This window comes from Megascapheus bottae, chromosome 4, assembly GCF_031878675.1.
Source record: "Megascapheus bottae isolate mThoBot1 chromosome 4, mThoBot2.hap1, whole genome shotgun sequence".
NCBI lineage: Eukaryota > Metazoa > Chordata > Mammalia > Rodentia > Geomyidae > Megascapheus > Megascapheus bottae.
The window spans coordinates 13,055,978-13,081,845 of NC_143512.1; the positions used below are offsets into that span (position 1 = coordinate 13,055,978).

The following is a 25,868-nucleotide window of genomic DNA, read 5'->3' on the forward strand; positions in this document are numbered from 1 at the left end:
GGCCTGGAGGAAGGGGGCTGTCGGGGGCTGCGTCGGCCGCACTTGTTTCACCGCTCCGAACGCCCAGGGAAGGTGCGGCCTCCCCTCGCTGGCCAGCGGGAGGCCCAGGCCAGGCGGGGACAGTGCCCTGCGGGGCCTGCGCCAGCGCTGACTTAGGGCGTCTGCGTCGCGGCGGCTGCGGCCACCATCTCGTCATCCCCCCTCCCCCACTCCCCAGTCTATCACGAGGCAGTGGGCCTGTGGAGTCCCGGATGGGTCTCACCTTGGCCTTCAGAGACCCGCGGAGAGGGGCTTGGTAGGCAGAATTTAGCGTGAAGAAGAAGGGCCCGACCGCGCTCGGCTCCAGCTCGGAGAATCCTTGACAGGAAGTGTGGGGTGGCCGCCCAGCCTCCCACGCTCTGTAGGTGAAGTTGGGCCCCTTTGAGGGAATGTGACGAAGGACAGAACCCTGATAAATATTAGACGCGTCCCTTGGCAGAGAGGGGCCGAGTTAATGTGCATACATTGCCATGCAAAAGCAAAATATAAAATAATATGTCCTTTAAAATTTTTTTTTCTGAAAATCTGGATATCACTGACAAAATGTTGATGCTCAATAACTTATTTTCTCTGTGCTGTCACATTTCAATCCTGCAGCACATGAAGTAAGGTAGATCAACTAATAACCTTGCAAAGTAAATTTTAAAAAAAAACAACCTGCCTTCACCATCTGCTGTAATTAAATGGATCTCCAAGAAGTCAACCAGTTGTTTAGAAAAGACACTACCCCTAGCTTAAATGACTTTTATTTCAGAGTTACTTTACAAATACACGGCAAAAAAATCTTTACTTAGGCAATAGTAGACTTTAAACTCACCCATTAATCTTCCAAGAGGTTTATACTGAGAAGCAACATAGGAATGGGGTATGATTGAGCCCATTTTTAAAGAAAATTTGAGTTACCAAAATGAATATTAGTGTGAAGAATTTCCAGGAACCTGTCACAGATGAGAGAAAGCCTGGATCTATAATTTACCCACTTAATCAGAACTCTCTCAATTGTCTCATCAAGTATCTTTTGATGCCTCTTCTAGATTATAGACAGTGATTAGTGGCTGCAAGAATCTCAGTGAGCTGTACACTGTTGCTTTTGAAATTTTGTGCCATAGAGAAATGACAACTCAGTAATCAGTTGTGAAACAATTCAACTTCTATACTTAAAATGTTTATTAAGCCTGAGTTAGAGGCGAGAAAACGTTTGAGACTGACTTAAGTGTAATGGGTCATTTGAATTTCTTTTTTATTCACCTTATCTTTAGGTGGCAGCAGTACTATATAAATACCTTTAAAACTACAGTCTTCTGCAACTTGATATCCTAAAGAGTAATTGGTCTTAAATGCTACCAACTGTATTGTGAATATGAGAAGCTGGCGAAAATATAAAATGTGAGTTAAGAATTAGAATATTTATGAGGTTCTAGGGGACCCAGCACAGAAATGCTACCCAGAAACGTCAATGAAATACACTGAGATACTGAAAGAAAATCTGGTCTCTTACTGAAATATAAGCTCCCTCCAAACGACCCATAGGTTCTCAGTTCTTCATATTTATTAAGCATTTATGAGTTTATAAAGTTGCCAGTCTTCTAACTGCAAGTTTTAAATTTAGATGCAATTTTTTCCTCATTTAATAGCATTAAACTTATGAAGATCCCAAACCAGACTTACACTGTTGATCCTGCTGAAAAGAATTCTTGGCCTCTTTCCTATATTATTTATATACAAGTAGACTACAGGAGAAGTTGAACCAGATGTAAAACAGCACTTTATAGGTAATTTTATATCTTAATTTCTCCACATTTTGAGGATAATAAATTGTGATATATGGTGGTTATTTAGATCAAGTATTTTGTAAGCAACATTTTGTCATAATTTTGTGTATTTAGAGTAGTTCTCCCTGTGCTCCTATCCAAGTAGCTCAATAAAATTGAATGTACATTTATTTCAAAATACACTTGATTTATTAAGTAAATAAGACTGCAAAGGAACATAAGTATATGGCAATCAGGAGCAGGAAGCCAAATTATCATTTCAAATTGTTGCTGAATAAAGGGTTAATAAAATTTTTTTGATGACAGCTTCCATCTTAAGTCAAACTTAGAGAAAGAATCACAAGTGAATTGTTAGTTCTCAAACTCAGCAGCATTAGGTTAAGATTTTTAAGCTTTCTGGTGCCAGCAAGTCATGCAGCCCAAGGGGCCCTTGCTCCAAACTTCTGCCAAAACCATTTTGGCAGTAAAATGTTCTGTTGAACAAAGTTTGCACGTGTTTAGGGTGTGAAGTGGTTCCTCAGGCATTTATTTGGTTTTATTCCAGTTTAGGGCCTTGAAGACAAAGGTCAGAAGCATGAGACTTTACAGAGTACATATGTGCCCAGAAACAGACTATACAAGCCATCTTGAATTTTCACTTATACTAAAAACTACTTTTTCTTTGTATGGGAGAGCCTTTTACTTTACTTCTTAAATGCTTACATGATATTGAACCAACTCTCATAAGTAAGTAAAGGCCTTCTCTATAGAGGCTGTAGAACTGGAGAGCATCACTCCTCATCTTCCTACCTCCAACACCACATTCATAAACTACTTTGTTAAATGACAGCTACTCTATACAAGCATTAAAGATAAAAAATAATCCACAGTGTGTTTATTCAGGTGAAACACAGATAGTAATATACCACTTGACAGCAAAGGCATCAATAAATTAAGTTTGATTATCATTGGTCAATTTTATTTTTGTAATTGTGGGCTTCTGATTTTTTTTTTGGTATCAATTATCTGATAAATCATTTTGGTTCTTTTCTGTCACACTCCAGGTTGGTGGCACCTGGCCCAGAAATATATGCTAAATTGTCTTATTATAGGGGTTCCTTTATTGACTGGAAACATTTACAATCTTTGTTTCCATTTTTTTGTCAAGTAAATCATAAATCTAACAAAATATTTGCAGAACTGGGATAACCATCAAAGTGCTACTGGGTTTTTTAATTGTTTGTTTATTTGAGATAAGATTTCTCTATATGGCCTTTGCTGGCTTTGAACTCAGTCCTCCTGTCTCAACCTCTCGAGTGGTAGGAGAGTTCTTTTTATTTTAGTTTTGTTTTTGCCAGTATTAAGGATTGAACACTATATCTCTTGATCTTACTTCACTTTTTCTGATCAGAGCCTGTGTTTTACCACTTGTGCCAGGCCTCCAGATTTGGCTTTTTGCTACTTAGAAATAAGACTACCCAAGCTGGCTTGGAACCATGATTTTGAGATCTTAGATCTTTTCAATATCTATGATTATAGATGAGCCACTGACACTTGGCTGGAGTATCCTTTTTTGTTGTTTTTGTTTCTTCTTCCAATAGTCATGGAAAGAAAAAAATGTTAGAAAGTTAACAGTAACAAATTTTGTAATACTCTTGTCTTGTTTATCTTCATTATGTATTTTATTCTTGGTACTTTTACCAAGAGCATGTACTTATTTGCCAACCATTCTTTTCCTTCCTTCCTTCCTTCCTTCCTTCCCTTCCTCCCTCCCTTCTTCCTTCCTCCCTCCCTTCTCCCTTCTTTTCCTCTCTCTCTCTCTCTCTCTCTCTCTCTCTCTCTCTCTCTCTCTCTCTCTCTCTCTCTCTCTCTCTCTCTCTCTCTCTCTCTCTTTGTTTCTCAGGAAAATACAAGCCAACAGCCAGGCAATGGTGGCTTATACTGAGATTATGGTTCAGAGCTAGCCTGGAACCAGGCACCATGGCTCACAGCTGTAATCCTAGCTATTTAGGATGTTGAGATCTGAGGATCGCTGTTCAAAGCCAGCCCAGGCACTAAAAGCCGAGAGACTCTTATCTCCAATTAACCACTAGAAAACTGGAAGTATTGCTATGGCTCAAAGGATAGGGTGACAGCCTTGAGCTGAAGAGCTTAGGGGACAGTGCCCAGGCCCAGAGTTCAAGGCCTACAACCAATGACCAAACAAACAAAACAAAACAAAACAAAAAAAAGAGCCTGGGCAGGAAAATTCATGGAACTCTTTTTCTCTAGCTAACTACCAGAAAATCTGTAGTGGAGCTGTGGCTCTGTGGTAGAGTGTTAGTCTTGATTAAAATGCTCAAGGACAGGCCGGGAGTTTGGCCTAGTGGTAGAGTGCTTGCCTACCATGCACGAAGACCTGGGTTCGATTCCTTGGTACCCCACATACATAGCAAAAAGCTGGAAGTCGTGCTGAGGCTCAAGTGATAGAGTGCTGGCCTTGAGAAAGTCCAAGGACAGGCCCAGGCCCTGAGCTCAAGCCCAGGACTGGCAAAAAAAAAAAAAAAAAAGGAAATAAAATGCTCAAGAACAGTACCTAAGCCCTGAGTTCAAGCCCCAAGATTAGCACTTGTGTACACACACACACACACACACACACACACACACACACATATACACATACACACACACAAATGAAAGGTAATTCAGATATCAGAACTAACGAATGAGCTCAGATGTAGAGAAACTAGCTGAAGATCTCTCAAAACTGGAGAGCATCACTGAAATTGTTTCACATTCTATGTGACTACAAATACAGTCAAGGGTGGGCAATGTCCAATCCAGGGGCCATATAGGGCCCTCAAAATCAAGTGATACTAAGACTGAACAGACACATTCTTCTTGTTGGCTGCCTGTGCTCATCTGCCTGTGGACATATTTTAGGGCTCTCAAATGATGTCATAAATAGCCAAGTGGCCCTTGGCAGATAAAAGGTTCCCTAACCCTAGTAGAAAATCAATCTGGTGCTACTTTATTATTTGTATTAAGGCTAGATACATACATTCAGCCAGATGCTACTGTCCTCTGAGGCTAATCCAGACCATTTTTCTAATCTGATGCTGTATTACTTTGCAGCTAGGTGAAGATCAGTGAATTTTTCCCCTGTGGTAAGTAAACTATACTAGAGAACAATCACAAAAATAACACAAGTAAAAAAAGTAGCTGGGTGCAAGTGACTCATACCTGTAATCCTAGCTACTCAGGGAGCTGAGATCTGAGACTGTAGTTCAAAGCCAGCCTAGACAAGAAAGTCCATGAAGCATTTATCTCCAATTAAACACCAAAAATCCATAAGTGGAGCTGTGATTCAAATGGTAGAGTGATAGCCTTAAGCACACAAAGCTCAAGAATAGCACCCAGGCCCTGAGTTCAAGCTCCATGACTAACGCGCACGCGCACACACACACACACAATAAAAAAGCAAACTAATATTTTACATGTAATTTGTTTAAATCTTTTGAATATACTTTGAGTACACTTTGTGTGTGTGTGTGTGTGTGTGTGCATAGGCATGTGTGCACACATTCGCATATGACTATGCTGGGGCTTGAACTCAAGGCCTTGTATAGTGGCTTTACTTTTTCTGCTCAAGGTTAGTAGCCTACCACTGGAGCCATACCTCTACTTCCAGCATTTTTCTGCTTAACTGGAGATAATAATGTCTCAGATTTGATTACCTGGGCAAGCTTTGGCCAGGATCCTCAGATCTCAGCCTACTGAATGGCTAAGATTATAAGGATGAGCCAGCAGCACCTAGCTTGAGTATACTTCTTGTCTTTTTACATATACAACAAGATTAATTACTAAACATAAATGTAATGATTAATTTTTGCTTTCTAGATAGTAAATCAATACTTATAATATGAGGAGATGTTTTTAATTACTACTTTGGAATCCCATTAATAAGCATTATTTAAACATAGTATAGCAGATATTTAGATGGTATGTGTATATTTCCTTCTGGAAAGTAAGTGTGATCTGCAATATCAGAATTAGTTCTTGGACCTCTTTGCTGTTTTTCAGTGCGCCTTATTCCCAAGTCATTTATTGGACAATATTTCTTGAATGTCTATTTTCCAGATATTATTCTCAATGTTCAAAGAAAATGAAGTTTGCTTTCATGGAGTTTCCCGTTCATGTAAGTAAGACATATACTAAGACAATAAATAATATATGAATGATGAGGGGTAAGAAGAAAAGAAAATAGAAAAGGTAAAAGAATTTCTGTGTGATTATATGTGTCTGTGCCATCTGACAGATTGATTAAGGCAGCTTCTCTTTAAAGGTAACATTTAGCCGAGATCTGAAACAGTCACAGACATATCAAAGGGGATGTTCCAGAAATTATGAACAGTTTATGTCAAATGAAATCACTGACTTGTAAGCCAGCTAGCTTCCCATATAATCACGTATATATCTTTGTTAAATTTTTAAATTGTTATTATAAAAGTGATATACAGAGGAGCCACAGTTATATAAGTCAGTCAAAGAGCACATTTCTTTTTGGTCAGTGTCACCCCTTCCCTCTATACATATGCTTTTTAGAAAAAAAAAGAAAGGTAGGTTTTCTAAGACTCATGTCTTCAGAAAAGTTTTTATTTAATCTTACCATTGTTCTAGATTTCCCCAGTGGTCCTTCTAATATTTATTTAATACACAATTTATGACTCTATATAGATAAAGCTTTACAATCCCTTATCTGTAATGCTGAAATACCTACTTTTTCTTAATTCATTTGTAGCAAAATGAGATCAGAACTGATAGTCTTTTAAATCTTCACTTATTCCATTTAGTATGCCTATTTCTACATTTAGAAATATTAATGTATTTGATTGAGAGCTCTTGCCTAGGATACCATATGTTAAATAAAATATAGAAAATATACCATAGTCTTAAAATATGAAAATAGAATAGAACAATTTAGCCCAAAGAATTTTAGATAAAAGATGTTAGCCTGTAACCAATTTCTTCTTGATTTCTGGTAAAATATTAACACATGTAGATTTTCTTTTCCTTTTATTTTCAGGTCATGAGGCTTGAACTTGGGGCCTGGGCACTGTCCTAGAGCTCTTTTGCTCAAAGCTAGTGCTCTACCACAGTGCCACAGTGTCACTTCCGGTTTTCTAGTGGCTAATTGGAGATAAGTCTCAGAGAGACTTTTCTGCCTGGCCTGGCTTCCGACTGTAATCCTCAGTAGTCTCCCTGTATCAGCCACAGGCATCTGGCAGATCTCAAAATTCTTGACCCTTTCAATCCACCAGTTTGGCATTGGATAGCTCTGTGTGTGTGTGTGTGTGTGTGTGTGTGTGTGTGTGTGTGTGTGTGTGTGTGTGTGCTTAAATTCAACGCCTGAAGTGTTGTCTCTTTGATTTTTTTCCTTCAAAGCTAGCTCTTGACCACTTGAGTCACAGTTCTACTCCAGCTTTTTCCTGATTAATAGAGATAAGAGTCTCATGTACCTTCCTGCCTGGGCTGGCTTTTAACTATGATCCCCGTCTCAGCTTCCTGAGTAGTTAGGATTACAAGTATGAGACACTGGTACCCAGTTAAAGCATAGTAATGTTTATATAGAGCTCTTGTTATATACCTTGCACTGCATAAGTCTTGTCTACCTGTTCACTCAAAACTTCTTGCAACACCATTCACAATAGCTAAGTTATGGAAACAGCCCAGATGACCTACAATGGATAAGTGAATTAAGAAAATGTGGTACATGCAATGGAATCTTACTCCTCTATCAGAAAGAATAATATTATTTTCAGGGAAATGAATATAGTTAGAAATATTTTAAATTAAGTAAGTCAGACCTAGACAAATGTCTTATGTTTTCTCTCATATGGAAATTAGATCTAACAAACATACACGAAACATACACAGGGTTTTATACATATATACATAACCAAATTAATTAAAGGATTAATTAATTAAATTAATTAAAGGACTCCTCAGGGGAGGAGTCCAATGGTGTAACTCGTCTAAACAATTAACTAACTTTAAGAAAATGAATGCCAGGAAGCTGAAAAATGTTCTGTCAGTGGGAGAGAGAGGGCAAGAAGTGGGGGCACATAAATTGAAGAAGGAAGGGTGAGCAAATACAGTCATTATATTCAATATACATTATGTAAAAGTTGAACTATGTAATTTGAAGGTATGAATAGGATACAGTGAGTGTCAGAAGGGATGACATTCATGAAGATGCACAGTATTCATTGTGACCAGTGGAATTGAAAGCCCTTTGTACAACTACTTAAAATAAATAAATTCTTGCAGCAACTTTATGACTAAATTCTAGTATTCCCATTTTGCAAATGAGAAAACAAAGATACAGAGAGATTACAAAACCTGAAAAAGTCTAATGGCACACATAGGAATTGAACCTAGACAGCCTTCTGCTGTAGGTATAACTGTTTGCCTCCTAACTAATCCACCTTTTCCTTTCTGCTCTTCCTTTCTCTCTATGTCCACTATTGCTATAGCATTTCGATTTACTTATTCTACTTTGGAGACATTTTAAGCATCAACCCTTCCCAAGGACATGATTTTTTTTATTTTACACTGAAATATCAAGCATTGAAACTTCACATTTTCTTTACAAATATCTTTCTTCCCTCCCTCCCTCCCTCCCTCCCTTCTCTCCCTCCCTCCCTCCCTTCCTTCCCAACTTCCTTCCTTCCCTCCTCGTCCTCCTTCTCCTTTCTTTGATTTTACTATGTCAGCCATTTTTGTTTCCAATGGAGATCAGAGATTTATTATTCTCTTTATTGGCAGGAAAGATCTTGTGTTAGCCTTATCTTTGTCATCTTTTTCTTGTGCTCTGAATACTTCTAAATAAATAGGAAGAATGTCTCTTGTGGCCTTGTCAGATGTCAGAAAACTTCAAAAATGTGCATCTAGTTTGTTGACCAATGACAGCTGTTAAAGTTCTTTTCCTGCTTTATATGTCTCTCACTTAAGACTTGTATAATTTGCTTGATGTCACTTCATTAAAATCACACTACATTTTCATTTTTAAGTTGAAATCGAGTTTATTTGCCTTACAAATTGTTTTAATTAAAAATAATTTTTGGCTATATAAAAGCAAGATTTACAGGTATGACTCTGTATCATGAGGTTGGGCAAATGTTATTATGATTGTATAACAGTAGTTTGAGTGAATATACTGAATTGAATACCCAAGTATCTTTTTCTTGATTATCCTAGGGATCTACTATGAGGAATAAGGCATTAAACAAATCACTTTAGTTGTTCTACGAGGATTTTGGTGCTTTTTTATTTTATTTTTTTTAATGGTGCTGGGGACCAAACTTTCATCTGCTAGACAAGCATTCCTCCACTGAAGTAAAACTCCAAACTCCTTAATTGTTCTCTGTAAAATTAACAATCTTTTCCTTGAATCTGAAGATGAAAGTTCTGATACACTCTGCAAATCACTGTCTTGTGTGTACTGTTCATAGACTTGAACTAAACACAGTTTCTCTGGGATTGATCCACAGCTCACATTTGCTGAAATTAAGAGTTCAGTTCATGACCACCAGAACTAAAAAGGAATTAAACCTGTCTATTTTACCTTGTTAGCACAATACTGAACTATATATGTACCAACAAGTCAGTTATTAAATTATTGAGAAGAAAAAAGACTTAAATTCTATGATTATGCATTGAATTTGACTAGAAAGTATAACTGTTTAGTATATGCCAAATCGAGAGCTTTGCTAAGGCTAATATTGAGTAACTTTCTGCATTTACTCATGGAGTGGATAGGCAGAAAGAAAATTTTTCGCCTAAAATCATGCTTCACAGATGTTGGTTCTTATGCATTAATTCCTCTGCATTAGTATCCCTTATTTGGTCCAGTAGAAAACTTTTAAGGCATACTGGTGATAATTCCCAGACTATAGCAACTTCTTAGGTAGTAGAAAATATTTGCCTCTTCTATGTTATAGTCAAGACTGTGGCTCTGTAGTCTAATTTCCTACCTTCAAAATTCTATAACTGTGAGCAATATTACTATGTAACTTTGGACAAATTACTTGACTTCTATAGGCCTCAATATCCTCCTTTAGTAAATGAAAATAATACCACTGCCACATAGGTATACTATGAAGATTCAAGTTTTGTTTATAAGAAACCTTCAGAAGATCATCTGGCACATAATAAATGGTTAAGTAAATGTGACTTCCTATTTTAGTGTGATACCACCCTTTTTTTTGCCTTTCTTTACATGTCCAACTGTTCCCCTGTCTCTGTCTCTCTCTCTCTGTCTCTGTCTCCCTCCCTCTTTCTCCCCACCCTCTTTTCTTAATATTTCAGACATGTTAACTTTGGTATTTACACTATTTGTTGTTTTTTTTTTCTGTTCCTGGGGCTTGAACTTGGGGCTTGAATTTAGGGCCTGAGTTCTATCCCTGAGCGTCTTTGTATTCAAGGCTGGTGTTGTACCACTTCAGCCCCACTACCAACTTTTTTGGAGTTTGAATCTTATGGACTTTCCTGTCCTGGCTGGGTTTGAACGTGATCCTCAGATCCCAGCCTCTTGAGTAGCTGGGATTGTAGGGGTGAGCCACTGGCTCCCAGCTTGGGCTGCTATTTATTACTATTTTTTGGCCTACTATTACAATTGTCATCTTCTATTTCACTCAACTTATCAACTGCACTGTTTTTGAAAATGTCCAAGTATTCTTCCCTTTTCTTGGTTTGGGGCCCTTTGACCCTTTATGTGTTGAATGCAGAAATATGATGTCCTCTATACCACAGAGCTTCTAGTACAAGTGAGTTCTGTGAGAGCAGGATTATCTTAATTATCTTTCCCTTCCTGCTGTACAGTGTATTCTTCTTTCTTTCTTTCTTTCTTTCTTTTTTATTTTTTGCCAGTCCTGGGCTTGAGCTCAGGGTCTGAGCACTGTCCTTGGATTTTCTCAAGGCTAGAGCTCTACCACTTGAGCCTCAGCACCACTTTTGGCTTTTTTTCTATATATGTGGTACCGAGGAATTGAACCTGGGTCTTCGTGCTAGGAAAGCACTCTACCACTAGGCCAAACTCCTGGCCACTCTTTCTTTCTTTTATTTATTTATTTTTTTTTGCCAGTCCTGGGCTTTGAACTTTGGGCCCTGGGCATTGGCACTAAGCTCCTTTTGTTCAAGTTTAGCACTTTACCACTTGAGCTCCAGCACTATTTCGATCTTTTCTGGTGACTAGATGGAGATAAGAGCCTTACACACTGCTCTTCCCAGGCTAACTTTGAATGGCAATCATCAGATCCCAGACTCCTGCATAGCTAGGGTTACAGGCATGAGCCCCCGGTCCCTGGCATGTGTAGTCTATTCTAAAGAAAGGTTTATGGAATAGAAAATTCATTCATTTACCCTTTGTGTGTTTGCTCATTTTTTCCCCCTGGGTATTCTACATCACAGTGTATTTCCCAACTGGCATTTAAAATGTTCTGCACACTTCCTTGCCATGTTGGTGGCAGAATATAATTTATTTGGATTTAGTTTGGTTACATTCTTTTGGCTCCTGTGAGACTGATGAGTCTAAAATCTGCCAGTAGAAGTTGGGCATGATGTTGCATGGTTAAAATTCCAGCACTCTGAAGGCTGATGCACAAAGTTGGGAGTTTGAAGCCACCCTGGACTACTTATTGAGAGCTTGTTTAAAAACAAAATAAAGCTGGGCACTGGTGGCTCACGCCTGTAATCCTAACTACTCAGGAGACTGACATCTGAGGATCGTGGTTCAAAGCCAGCTGGGGCATGAAAGTCCGTGAGACTCTTATATTCCATTAACCACCAGAAAAACCAGAAGTGGTACTGTGGCTCAAGTGATAGAGCATTTGCATTGAGCCATAGAGCTCAGGGATAGCACCCAGACCCTCATGATGGTGGTGGGGAAGTGGGGATAAATAGAATCTGTCAGTAGCTGTGAGAGGAGCTCTGGGTTTTTTTGTTGTTGTTGTTTTGTGTGTATGTGTGTGTGTGTGTGTGTGTGTGTGTGTTAATTTTTTTTTTTTTTGCCAGTCCTAGGCTTAAGCTCAGGGCCTGATCACTGCCCTTGGACTTTCTTAAGCCTAGAGCTCTACCACTTGAGCCACAGCACCACTTCTGGCTTTTTTCTATGTATGTGGTACCAAGGAATCAAACCCCGGTCTTCGTGCATGCTAGGCAAGCACTCAACCACCAGGCCAAACTCCTGGCTGAGAGGAGCTCTGTTTTGCAGAACCCTTTCTCCCATTTTTTTTTTTTTTTTTTTTTTTACATTTTGGGAAGGGGGTTATATCACTTTAAGGTATTTTTTTTAATATATAGGGTAAGAACTAACTTCCTTCCTTCCTTCCTTCCTTCTTTCCTTCCTTCCTCTTTCCTTCTTTCTAACTTTTCTCTTTCTGGTCCTCAGGCTTTGAACTCCCTGAGCTTTTTTTGCTTAAGGCTAGCACTCTACCACTTAAGCCACAGTTCTACTTCTGGCTTTTTAGTTGTTAACTGTTGGTAAGAGTCTTACAGGCTGGCTTTGAACAGTGATTCTCAGATCTCAGCTTCTGGAGTAAGTAGGATTAGACTCTTTTACTCTTTTGGCTCAAGAGAAGGGCAGTAGCTTGAGCTGAAGAGCTCAGGGACAGTGCTCAGGACCGAGTTCAAGCCCCACAACCCACACACACAAAAGAAAGGTGTTGAGGATGAATCAGACAAATCTCCTACAAATTCACTTTTTAATGCATATGAAATATGCATGTAACCCATGTTTTTAAGTATAAAGTTTAGTGATGCAATGGACACTCATGGAGTTTTACCCAATCCAAGAATTACAACATTGAATTCATTTACATTTACTTTTCTATTTGCTGTCTTTTCCTTCTGACACAGGGAATTAGTACTATAAATTTTGTGCTTGTCATTCCATTACAGGATTTTTATTTTGAGGGGGTGGGTATTTTGTTTTTGAGAAAGTTCACAGGTAGCTCATTCTGGCCTCAAACTTACAATTCTTCTTGTCTTGACCTCCACAGTTTTTGTATTATAGATAAGTACAACTATACTTAGCTTAAAGCTATGTTTTTAAGTTTTAGCTTGATCAAGAATGTAGCCTGGTGCCTGCGGCTCTTAGGAGGCTGAAATCTGAGGATCACAATTCAAAACCAACCCAGGCAGGAAAATCTTGTGAGGCTCTTACCTCTAGTTACCCTCTAAATGCTGGAAGTGGAGCTCCAGCTCAAGTGGTAGAGCACTAACCCTGAGTTTATTTTGTATATATGTCAAAATAATGTTTATTTTGTATGCCACTTAGCTTAATACTGCTATAAAATACAGTTTGGGGAGATTTACCCTTTTCACTCAACATTGTATTTTTCTTTTTTGCTAGTCCTGGGGCTTGAACTCAGGGCCTGGGCACTATCTTCGGGCTTTCTCAAGGCTAGCACTCCACCACTTGAGCTGCAGTGTCACGTCCAGCTTTTTCTGTGTATGTGGTACTAAGGAATTGAACCCAGGGCTTCGTGATAGGCAAACCTTCTGCCACTACGCCATGCTCCCAGTCCTTCAACATTGTATTTCTAAGACTTATCTATGTTGCATGAAATGATAGCCTGCTCATTTTCAATACAGTATAGCATTCTATTTTGTGGATATACTGTAATTTATACTTCTGTTGATAGACAGGTGAAATACTTCTAGCTAACCTTTTATAATTATAATTATTGCTGTTATGAATATTCTGATGTATGTCTCTGACCATACTTTGCTTCCAGCAAAGTTGCTGGGTTGTGGTACATTAAATGTTTAACTTTTTGGAATAACATGTGCCAAACAGTTTTCACTCTCCTATTATTTTTAAGAATTCAACATATTCCTGAATGATTGGAATTGTTTTATACATCTTGATTTTTGTCAATTTAGTAGGGTTAAAATGGTATGTACCTATTTTTTATATAATGGAAAAGTCAGATTTGCCTAAAACTTTAAAAATATCCTCTTCTTTCTATATTAAGAGCTTATAGACTCATTTGACATTCCTGTGTCTGGAGTTTCTCTGGAGTCATTTGTTTGTGTGATCATTTCTGCTAAGCATATAAAAGCTTAGATTTTATAAAAACTGGATTTTTTTGAAAGTTGCTTCTAAGTTGATCCAGCAAATAAATACCAAACTATGTGTACTCCAAAATCTATTCTTAATACACTTCAGAAATGAAAATGTGTAAAATTATGTTCTCCACTATTCTTTACTATCACAAATTAATCTGATCTAGAGCTTATAACAATCTGCAAAACTATTTTAAGGAAAGACTTCTTCAATCTGTTGAGCTGGACTATTTCCATGGAACCAAGTTTAGTAAAGATATACTTATGCATTCCTCTGTATGTTAAGTGTGTCAAAGAGATTTAACTTACTGGCCTTTGACAGGATTGTATAGCCCAACACAATCTCGCAGTGGAATTTCAAAGCCCCAAATCTCTCTTATCACTGCCTGCTGAATCGAACCCCCACATTAACCATAAAAATAAGCTCCAACAGATGGTTCTGCTACATTGTGCCCTAAAATATGTTTTTTCAAATTGAAAAAGCCATCTTGTATATAAATAGTTTTCAATAATAACTAACTAAATAACTAAAAACACATGGAGATGGTAAAAGAGATTCAAGAAAAAATGGCAATATATGTATAATTTTAAGGAACTTTTATTGTCCTTAAAGACAAAGAAATACTAGTTTGTGACTTGTGTTTTCTGCCTTTGAATGAAAGAATTTTAAATGAAGGGGCTGTGTATTTATTTTAATGTCTCTTATTATATTGTTAATTATAGTGTCATAGCCCAGAGGCATATCCTGAGAATATTATTTGCGTATAAAAATCCCCCTCTGTACCATTAATATTTGTTGAATAACAAAAGACTGAATATTCATGGCCAAACCTTAAGAAAGCTGCAATTACTTATTTCTCTAGTATTTATGTTAGTCAATTTTTCATTCTTGTGGAAAAATACCTGAGCAAAACAACTTAAAGGAAGATAGATGATTTTGGCTTGTGGTTTCTGTAGACTCATCAGTCCATCATGGCAGAGAGGGTGTGAGAGAGCTAAGCAGCTCACATTATGGCATTCAGAAATCAGAGAGGATGTCTGTACCCTTTATTACATCAGGCATTCAGCTTATTAGGTGGTGCCAACAACTTTTAGGATGAGTTTTTCCTCTTGAGTTATTTCTATCTGGTAAATACCCCGATAGACACTTAGAAGTAACATTTTAGTAATCTCAGTTGCTGTCTGATTCAATCAAGTTGACAATCAAGATGACCTATTACAGTATTGTAGCTCATTCTTAGAAATAGTTATTCACTAGATATATACGTTTATATTAGGTCAAAAAGTTTTAAATTTTATTCAGGCAACTAACATTGTGTTAAGTTACAATACGCCATTGTTTCATTTCAATGTGTGTGTGGGGTTTTTTGTTTGTTTGTTTTTGTTTTTTTTTGTTTTTCCCAAGGCTAGCACTCCTCTATTTGAGCCACAGCTCCACTTCTGGCTTTTTGGTGGTCAATTATAGATTCTCATAGACTTTGCTGCCCAGGCTGGCTTCATCAGATCTCAGCCTCCTAAGTAGTTAGGATTAGAGGCGTGAGTACCAATGCTCAACTACGTTGTTCTTTTTAAAAGACAAATGCTTAGCCACATTTCCTCATCTCTATAATTGTAGACATTCAAGATATCAAGTGTAGATGGAACAAGAATGATTCCTGCCAAACTTCCTGAAGTGCCAGGTGTCAGTGTCTCACATCTGTAATCCTAGCTATTCAAGAAGCTGAGATCTAAGGATTATGATTTGAAGTCAGCTCAGGCAGAAAAGTCTGTGAGACTGTTATGTCCAGTGAAACATCAAAAAGCCAGGAGTTGTGGCACAATCAGTAGAGCTCTAGCTTTGAGCAATAAAGTTAAGTGACAGCTCCCACATCCTGAATTCAAGCCTCAGAATCAATGAATGTACACATACAACAACTAACAACAAAAGAACCCCCAAATGTTCCTCAAAGTGACAGCATTAAAAGATCATATAGGAGAAGTGAGCTGTTTGTTTCTATTATTTTCTAGGTAGTGGCCTATGATATGGGTATAGCTAAAGATTGAATCTTTACATGGATTATCAGATTGAATCTTTACCAAAACATGCTTACTGTAGTAGCCAGCCTCTAAGATGAACTGTAGTATTCATCCCCTTATGTAGTTCTTTTCCATGTTCAATGAAGATTAGTCATACAGTATGTAGAAAAAATAGTGAGGGGCTGGGAGCTTAGCCTAATGACAGAATGCTTGCCTAGCATGCATGAAGCCCTGGGTTAAATTCCTCAGTACCACATACACAGAAAAAGCCAGAAATGGTATTGTGGCTCAAGTGGCAGAGCGCTAGCCTTGAGCAAAGTATCCAAGGACCGTGTCTAGGCTCTGAGTTCAAGCTCCAGAACTGGCAAAAAAAAAAAAGTAGTGATATGTCACTTATAAGATTATCTTACAAAAGATTGCAAGGACCTAGGGATCATAAGCCAGATTAGAACCTTGGCTGGTTTTAACATGTGTTAGATAGGGCCAGGAGCATGGCCTAGTGGTAGAGTGCTGCCTAGCATGCACGAAGCTCTGGGTTCAATTCCTTGGTACTGCATAAACAGAAAAAGCCAGAAGTGATGCTATGGCTCAAGTGGTAGTGCTCTAGCCTTGAGAAAGCCCAAGGACAATGCCCAGACCCTAAATTCAAGCCCCAGGACTGGCAAAAAAAAGTGTTAAAAGTGTTATATAGGTCCTAGGTAGATCACCTGAACATCCTTAAAATCTATGAAAAGGCTTACTTTGCAAGGATTGGATACTTCCAGCAGTAGCCAGTGAGGGTCTGTGGTTGACAATAACCTAATGGTCTTTTCTGATTACTAATGATAGGTGGAAAGTAATATCTTACAAAGTTTTAAATTGGGAGTGACATGAGGCATATTTAACATGTTTAAAGACATTTGTAGGAGGAAGACCAGAAATAAAAGCACAAGCACCATATTCAATAACATTAGGACACCTCTTTAATTCCAAGACTTAGCACATGAGTGCTAAAAGTGGTTATGTGTTAAATGACTTAAAACAGAAGAAGGTTAACAGTAGAGGACCCTAGTCATCTGCAAGGAATCTGTCTCATCGAACCTCTAAGGCCCACAGGAAATGGAGAGAAGGAAAAAGAGAAGGGGCTCAAAGGAAGTAAGCTATTTAAAAGTCTATATTACGATCAAGTGCAATGAAGCTCATCACTCCCACTCTCCTCTCAAGCAGTCAAGACAGATGGCATCATCTTAAAAAATTGGACTGAACTATAGGGAGCTCTGAGGAATGAGTGTGAAAAGAAGATAGTAGGACCTGAAAGTCTATAATCTAAACATAGCCAGCTTCAGAAAGCTAGCAGCCAGACTGTTGTTAACCCTAGACAGCAGGTAAAAGGGTCTCTGGAGAACTGAACTAGTAACAGACCATAGTCACATATACTGGCATTTGACAATCCCTAATTTTGTAAGTTTTACAAGTTCATGATATATCCAGAAGGCATCTACCTCTTAACCACATTCCCTACGGCCATCCTGCTGCTAGTCACCACAATTCCTTATTCAATCCATTACTGCATATTTCTATCTCTTACTTTTGTGAGTGATGCTGGAATCAAACTTAAGGCCTCACACATGCTAGATAAAGGCTCCACCATGGTAGCCAGCCCCCAGCATGCCATTATCTTTGTGTGTACATGTTCTGGTACAAGGGCTTGTTGTATTTAGGGTCTCAAGCTCACATTTGGTTTTATTTTTATTCACTGCTAGTGTGTACCATTTGAGCCATGCCTCTGTTTCTAGCTTTGGGCTGGTTAGCTGGAGTTAGGAATCTCTTGGATTTGTCTGCCCAGGCTGGTCCTTTTTTTTCATGTTTCTTTCTTTTTTTTATTAAAGAATTTATTAACATTGATTTTTACATCATATTTCAAATGACATGTTTAATAAATGAATATTCAAGAGGGAATTCTATATATAATCACTGGCACTTAATTTTTAGAACATAATCAAAATTGGGCTAAGGATTTGTATATCATAGATACATATTAATTTATGAAATAAAACATTATGTCCATAGAGTCATAGGTTTTTATGTCTATGTAGTTATATTTATATTTCCAATACCATGTCTATAGCATTGGGTATGCAAATATCGAGTCCTCTCTCTTGTACTATTTGGATCTAATAACCACATATTAGGGATACCATGTGCCTTTTGTTCCTTTGGTCTTGACTTGTCTCACTCAACATGATTTGCTCTAGATTCATCCATTCATCCCTGTGAATGCCATCATTTTATCTTGTCTGTTGGCTATGTAGAATTCCATTGTGTATATATACCACATTTTCTGTATCCATTCATCTGCAGTAGGGCATCTGGGTTGTTTCCATCGCCTGGCTATTGTGAATAGTGCAGAGATGAACATAGCTGAGCAGGTGTCCTTATCATATCTTGGGTTATGATGTTCAGGGTAGATGCCCAGGCTGGTTCTTTTGCTCAAGACTAGTGCTTTCTCGCTTTGGCCCACAGCTCCACTGCCGGTTTTCTGGTGCTTAATTGTAGGTAAGGATCTCACAAACTTTCCTGCCTGGGCTGGCTTTGAACTACAATTCCCAGATGTCAGCCTCCTGAGCTAGGATTGCAGGTGTGAGCCATCAGCACCTGGTTATATTCTTTTTATTTTATTTTATTTTTTATTTTTTTGTCAGTTGTGGGACTTGAACTCTGGCCTGGACATTGTCCCTGAGCTCTTCACTTCAAGGCTCTCTCCCTACCACTTGAGCCATAGTACCACTTCTGGTGGTTAATTGGAGATAAGAGTCTCACAGACTTTGATGCCCAGATTGGCTTTGAATCACGATCCTCAGACGTCAGCCTCTTGAGCTAGTATTACAGACAAGAGCCACCATGTTCAGCTGGTTATATTCTTACTCTAACCACCAGAATAATCTTTTCATAGTAGGGGCAGATTATGACATCACCTAATTATTATATTCAAAACCTAGGAACTCTAAATCTCAATCAAAATAAAAGCCAATGTCCTCACTGTGACTTATAGACGTGTCTCTATCCTCTGTCTGTCTAATCTTGTTTTCTAGTCTCTGTTTTGTTTATGCTAGTCATACGGTGACCTTGAAAATGCTGAGCATTTTCTTCTACCTCTACCTCTAGGACTTGGTCTTTGCTGTTCTGTCTTTCTGGAACTCTCTTTCTCTAGATGTCCCCTTGGCTAGCCCCCTCACCTGTTTTAGATCTAGCTCAAAAGAGTGAATGCAGATTTAGGGGCATGAAAAAGATAGGGAAATATGGGGGAGAATGATGGAAGGCATGACATTGATCAAGATGCATCGTACACATAACCTGACGTGGAATTGGAACTCTTTGTACAACTACTTAATAAAAAACAATAAAGTGTGAATGAGGATGAATATGGTTGAAGTATTTCATTTACAAATTGTTCTATTTGAAAATAGAACAATGAAACCTGTTGGAATTGTTTTAAGCAGAGGAATAAGAGAGAATGATAGAGGGAGGAAATTTGACTGAGATACATTGTATTCATATGTGACAATGTTACAATGAATCTCCCTTTCTGTAATATATATTAATCAAAATGCAATAAAAAGAAAGTAAAAAAATAATCATCGTAAGAGAAGCCTCCCTTGATCTCCTGAATTCAATAGAATCCTTCTTATCATTCTTATGCACATAGCTTGCTTTGCTTTTGTAATAGTATTTATTATTCCTAGACATTAATATAAAATACCAGAGATTAATGTATACATGGTTGTTTACTAGTTGATTGAATATTTTGTTACTGCCATATCACACTTGGCACATAGCACAGTGCCAGTCTAGCAATCATGATGCCCTGAATTCAAACCCCTGTACCATCACACACACACACACACACACACACACACACACACACACACACACACACACGTACAAAACAAAAAAACAATGAAGAGCTGGGCCCTGGTGGCTCACGCCTGTAATCTTAGCTACTCAAGAGGCTGAGATCTGAGGATCACAGCACTAAACTCCATGAGACTCTTATCTCCAATTAACTTCCAGAAATCGCATTGTGGCTTAAATGTTAGAGTGCTGGCATTGAGCCGAAGAGTTCAAGCCCCACGGACCAAAAAAAAAAAAAAAAGAACCAAGGTTAGCTCAAAACAAATGTGTGGCACATGTATGTCCGTCATTCCTCAGACTTGAACTTGGGGCCTAGGAGCGAATTATTCTTGAGCATTTTTTGCTCAAGGCTAGCACTCAGTTCCACTTCCGGCTTTTTATTGGTAATTTGGAGCTAAGTGTTTCACATGGACTTCTTCTGCCCAGGCTGGCTTTAAACCATGATCCTCAGATCTCAACCTTTTGAGTAGCTAGGATTACAAGTTTGCGGCACTGGCATCTAGCTATCCTGAAACGTTTAATTGCTGGTTCAGGATAGTTATAAGATGCATAACTAATACTATAACATAGAGATATCCTTACTGGCTATTGCTGAGATAATTATGTTTTTCATTATCTTAAAGAGAACCGGGCTTCTTGTGCACCTCTAATTTTGTCTTTGTTTCTCATTTTCTTATTTTTTTTTAATGTTTCTCTGATGAATCAGCATTTTTATCTAGTGAGCTTTTAAAACATAAACATGCTTGTTAAAATTGTTCTTAAAAACATGTTAGGCAAGCCGGATGTGGTGACTCATGCCTATAATCCTAGTTACTCAGGAGGCTGAGATCTGAGGATCAGGGTTCAAAGCCAGTCTGAGCACTAAAGTCTGTGAGACTCTGATCTCCAATTAACCACCAGAAAAAATACTGGAAGTGGCATTGTGGCTCAAGGGGTAGGGTGGTAGCCTTGAAGGCTAATGACTGACAAACAAAACAAAACAAAAACATGCTAGGCAAATGCCTTATCATTGAACTACATTCCTAGTTCAATGCTGAGTATTTTTGAAAAGCCAGATTTATGTGTCTATAGTTCCAGCATTTGTGAATCTGACAGGAAGATTTTGAATTGGAGGCCAGATTGGGTTACATAACAAGACCCTGTCTTAAAACAAAACAAACAAAACCTTTTGACATATCTTTAACTACTAAGAGTCTTTTCATTCATTTCATTATCCTACTCTGGATTACTTACTATTATATACACAAAGAGAAAATAAAGAATTGTCTGCATTCAAATTATGTTTTTTTCTAGCTTTAGAACAAGAATCATAACTTTTATGCCTCAGCAAAATTGGGATAATAATATTTGTCTCATAGGGTTATTGGGAGGCATACATGGTATCATACATATGAAATATTTTGGAATAGTGTCTGGAACATAGTAAATGGTCAATACATTTTGGCTTTTGTCATCTAAACTACATTCCAAAAGCAGCCTTCCCTAATGTTCTTCAAGTGCCTAATAAATAGAGATGAAGATAAATACAGATGAAGGCCATATTTACATTCCTTGTTTTAAAAGTATAGGTTCAGTAGTACCATTTTTTTTGCCAATCCTAGAGCTTGAACTCAGGGCCTAGGCACTGTCCTTGGGCTTTGTCAAGGCTAGTGCTCTACCATTTGAGCCACAGCATTACTTCCTGCTTTTTCAGTATATGTGGTACAGAGGAATTGAACCCAGGGCTTTGAGAATGCTAGGCAAGCACTCTACCAGGAGGCTATCTTAATGGACGCAGAGCATAATTTTTGGATTGAACAGGGGCTAATTAAAAATAGGGTCACTCACAACAGATTGGAGAGGGACTCAACAAATGGGACTTCATAAAAATAAAAAGTTTCTGCAAAGATAAAAGCATAGTACCAAAGTAAAAAGACAGCCAACCAACTGGGAAAAGATATTTACCAATAATACATCAGACAAATGCTTAATATCCAGTATCTACAGGGAACTCAAGAAACTAATCCCCCCCAAACCCAACAAACCAATCACTAAATGGGCAAGGGAACTAAAGAGATTTATCAAAAGAAGAGGTTAAAATAGCAGAAAAACATGAGAAAATGCTCATCATCCATGGTCATAAAGGAAATACAAATAAAAACAATCCTAAGATACCCAACTTACCCCAATTAGAATGGCCATTATTCTGAACTCAGACAACGACAAATGCTGGCAGGGTTGTGGAGAAAGAGGAAACCTACTGCACTGCTGCTGGTGGGAATGTAAACTAGTTCAGCCACTCTGTAAAGCAGTGTGGAGGTTTCTTAAAGAACTGAAAATAGACCTTTCCTATGATCCCACCATATCACTCCTGGGCATCTATCCTGAACAACATAACCCAGGATATGATAAGGACACCTGCTTAGCTATGTTCATCTCTGCACTATTCACAATAGCCAAGCGATGGAAACAACCCAGATGCCCTACTACAGATGAATGGATACAAAAAAAATGTGACACACACACATGCACACACACACAATGGAATTTTACATAGCCAGCAGACAAGATAAAATAATGGCATTTGCTGGGAAGTGAACGAAGTTAGAGCGAATCATGTTGAGTGAGATATGTCAAGACCAAAGGAATAAAAGGTGCATGGTATCCTTAATATGTGGATATTAAATCCAAATATTACAAGAGCAATGACTTAATATTTGGGTACCCAAGGTTATGGTCTTGGAGATATAAACATAACTACATAGACATAAAAATCTATGATGGGCTATATACTCTATAGACATGTTATATTTTATAGATTCATATGTATCTATAACATATAAACCCTCAATTTTAATTATGTTCTAAAATCTAAGTGCTAGTGATTGTATATAGAGAATTCCTTCTTGAATACTTGTTTCTTAAACATAACATTTGAAACATGATGTAAAAACAATGTTAATAAATTCTTTTTAAAATATATTTTATTGTAATTAATAGAAAGTTTACATTATATTCTCCAGATTGAAGGTGTATTACTTAACAATCATTGCTACCCCTTCTCATATTTTTGTCCCTCCCCCATCAATTCCGCTCATCTTGTTTTCCCCCCTTCCCTATCCTATTTCAAATAAACAAACATATATACAATATATCAGATAACAAGGTAAGGTACTCTAACAATATGATATAACCAAGGGACAACAAAAGAGATGAGATATAACATAGTACATTAAGAACAACAGTCATACATTATATGGCTCTTGTTTCTATATCTTGGAGGTTCTTTCATTTAGCCTCATCCTATATGGCCTCATGTATCTAGGTTTTGCTCTATTGTAAACCTCAATAAATTCTTTAATAAAAAAGAAATACTACAAAAAGCTTTAAATAAATCAACACTTACATTTGCAAAAAAAAAATAGGGTCACACATGTGAGAAGTATTGAGTTCTGACTATAGTAGAACCTTGTGAAAGTAATAGTCTAAATCATCTAAGTCTGGAGCCCAGCAAGCCTGTGACATAATCTCATTTCTCCTTTTGTTAGGCCTTCTGCCATAACAAATTACTTTTGCTAGTCATTCCCTTCCTTGATTGTGAAAAAATGATATTCACTAAGTAATTTCCACTTGATTGTTCAGGATCTATTATGTGTCTGTTTATTAAGGACTTTTTTGTTAGATGTGACAGAAAAAAATCTAACATCAAATAGCTTAAGTACATAAGGAATGAGCAACAATGGAGAATTCTAAAAGGTGGTTAATCTCAGTCATGCTTTGATCTAGGGGTGGGGCAGTGCTGCTGGGAGTTCCCCTGTTTAGCTCTCAGTTCTGTCTTTTGCTGTGGCTGTATCACAATCATTTCCTACCACAAAGTGCTTACTTCTCAGCCTTGCCAAGCTTATATTCTCCTTTCTATGAGCAATTCTAGAAGAAAATACCCATGCATTTCTCACTAATCATTTCACGGTGTCTTTTTGCCCATTTCTGAGCTATCCTGGCATCCAGGGAAATATGGCAGTGACTCATAGGTCTGAGTCACACATTCACTTCAAAACTATGGAAGAGTCCACTCTACCCAAAGTTCATTCAGTCAGAGAAGAAAATGAAAGAGGTTTGCAAGAGGAAATTAGAGCCTTATTTCTAGAAAAAGGTTAAAGGATATTGAGCGGTAAGAGCAATGGCCCACTAGTAAGACCTTCTAGCCCATTTGCTGCTATATTTCTCTTCATAAATCTCTACTCCCCCCTCAATACATTATGTATTCACACATCTTTTTTCCTTTTTCTTCTTCCTCCCCCTAGTCCTCCTCTTTCTTTTGGTTCCTGTCCTTTTGCTCAAGTCTAACACTTTACCACTTGAGCCATAGCTCTACTCCAGCTTTTTTTTTTCTACCAGTCTTGGGATTTGAACTCAGGGCCTGAGTACTGTCTCTGAACTTCTTTTGCTCAAGGCTAGCACTATAACACTTGAGCCACAGATCTACTTCCAGGCTTTTCTGTTTATATGGTATTGTGGAATGGAATCCGGAGCTTTAGGCTTTTGGCTAACACTCTACCCCTAAGCCACGTTCCCAGATCTACTTCTGGCTTATTGAAGCTAGAGTCTCATATGTATTTCTGCTTGGCCTGGCTTCAATCTATAATCCTCAGATCTTGGCTAGGATTATAGGCATGACTCACTAGTACTCTGCCACTTTTTTTTTGTTTTGTTTTGTTTTTTTGTGAGGCTTGAGCCTAGGTGCTGTCCTTGAGCTCTTCAGCTCAAGGCTACTGCCCTACCACTTAAGCCACAGTGCCACTTCCGGTTTTCTGGTGGTTAATTAGAGATAACATTCTCATGGACTTTTTTTTTTTTTTTTTTTTTTTTTTGCCGGTCTTGGGCTTAAGCTCAGGGCCTGAGCACTGTCCTTGGATTTTTCTCAAGTCTAGAACTCTACCACTTGAGCCTCAGCACCACTTCTGGCTTTTTCTAAGTATGTGGTACCAAGGAATCAAACCCAGGTCTTCGTGCATGCTAGGCAAGCACTCTACCACTAGGCCAAACTCCCGGCCCTCTCATGGACTTTTAGTGCCCAGGCTGGCTTTGAACTGTGATCCTCAGATCTCAGCCTCCTGAGTAGCTAGGATTACAGGCATGAGCCATCATGCCCAGCATTGTCACATCTAATATACCTTTTTTTCAGCTTCTTCCTGAATATTGCCAATATTGAATTCTCAAAGGAGTTTCTCCTAGATACACTGGCCTTTTCCTCTTGAGATGTCCTTAGCTAAAGCACCCAAGTAATAATGAAAATTATAAGAATAAGCCTCAATTCCCCTTAATGTGTATGTGTATGTATGTGGAACCATGTGATAGTGATGCCTTTACCATTAGACATACATATTACTGTAGCTCATAGCTTCCAGTGGCATGCCACCATATAGAGATAACAGGCTGGGAACAGCTGATCTAGATTCCTTACCAGGTTCATGGATCAGTCAGCTCTTGTGCTACTGATCTGCTTCATATTTTTATTATTTAATTAATTAATTTTTGTCCCAGTACTGGAGCTTAGACTGAAGACCTCTCACACTCATTGCTCTACTTCTTGGGCCATGCCTTCAGTCCAGCTTTTCACTATTTAATTGGAGATGGCTTTCTGTCTGAGTTGGCTTTGAAATGTCATCACTGAAGTCTCAGTATCCAGAGCAGTTAGGATAACAGGAGTCAGCTAACAAGACACTATTTTATTTTAATTTTTTTGTTGATTAGGGGGCTTGAAGTCTGGGCCAATGTGTGTCCCTGAGCTCTTCAGTTCAAGACCAGCTGTACCACCTAAGTCCCAGTGCCACATTGGGTTCTCTGGTGGTGTTAATTAGAGGGAAGTGTGTCATGGACTTTTGTGCCCAGGCTGGCTTTGAACAGTGATCTTCAGATCTGAGCCTCCTGATATTTTTAAATAGTTTTTAAAAGTAATTTTACATTGTTTAAAAAATATTACAGAAAGGGAGGGGGGAACAAAATGTTTAGGGCAGGGAAATGAGGACAAAAACATGAGAAGAGGTATCAATGTGACGTAATGTTCCTACTACCTGGTGAATG

At 38.2% G+C, this 25,868-nt stretch overlaps 1 long non-coding RNA gene across 9 annotated transcripts in view; it reads left to right on the plus strand.

The window, feature by feature from the left end:
• The first annotated feature begins 5 nt into the window (after nt 1-5).
• LOC150064039 (uncharacterized) overlaps nt 6-25,868 on the plus strand; it is a 60,870-nt gene continuing 35,007 nt past the window's right edge. For 4 of the 9 annotated variants that reach the window (XR_016535205.1, XR_016535206.1, XR_016535207.1 and 1 more), the window contains exons 1-5: nt 228-404; nt 1,299-1,425; nt 1,674-1,811; nt 4,905-4,936; nt 5,910-5,967. This is a non-coding gene — a long non-coding RNA (uncharacterized LOC150064039). Of the gene's footprint in view, nt 73-227; nt 405-1,298; nt 1,426-1,673; nt 1,812-4,904; nt 4,937-5,909; nt 5,968-25,868 lie in introns of those variants that run through there. The other 5 variants (XR_016535200.1, XR_016535204.1, XR_016535202.1 and 2 more) reach the window with 2 other exon arrangements.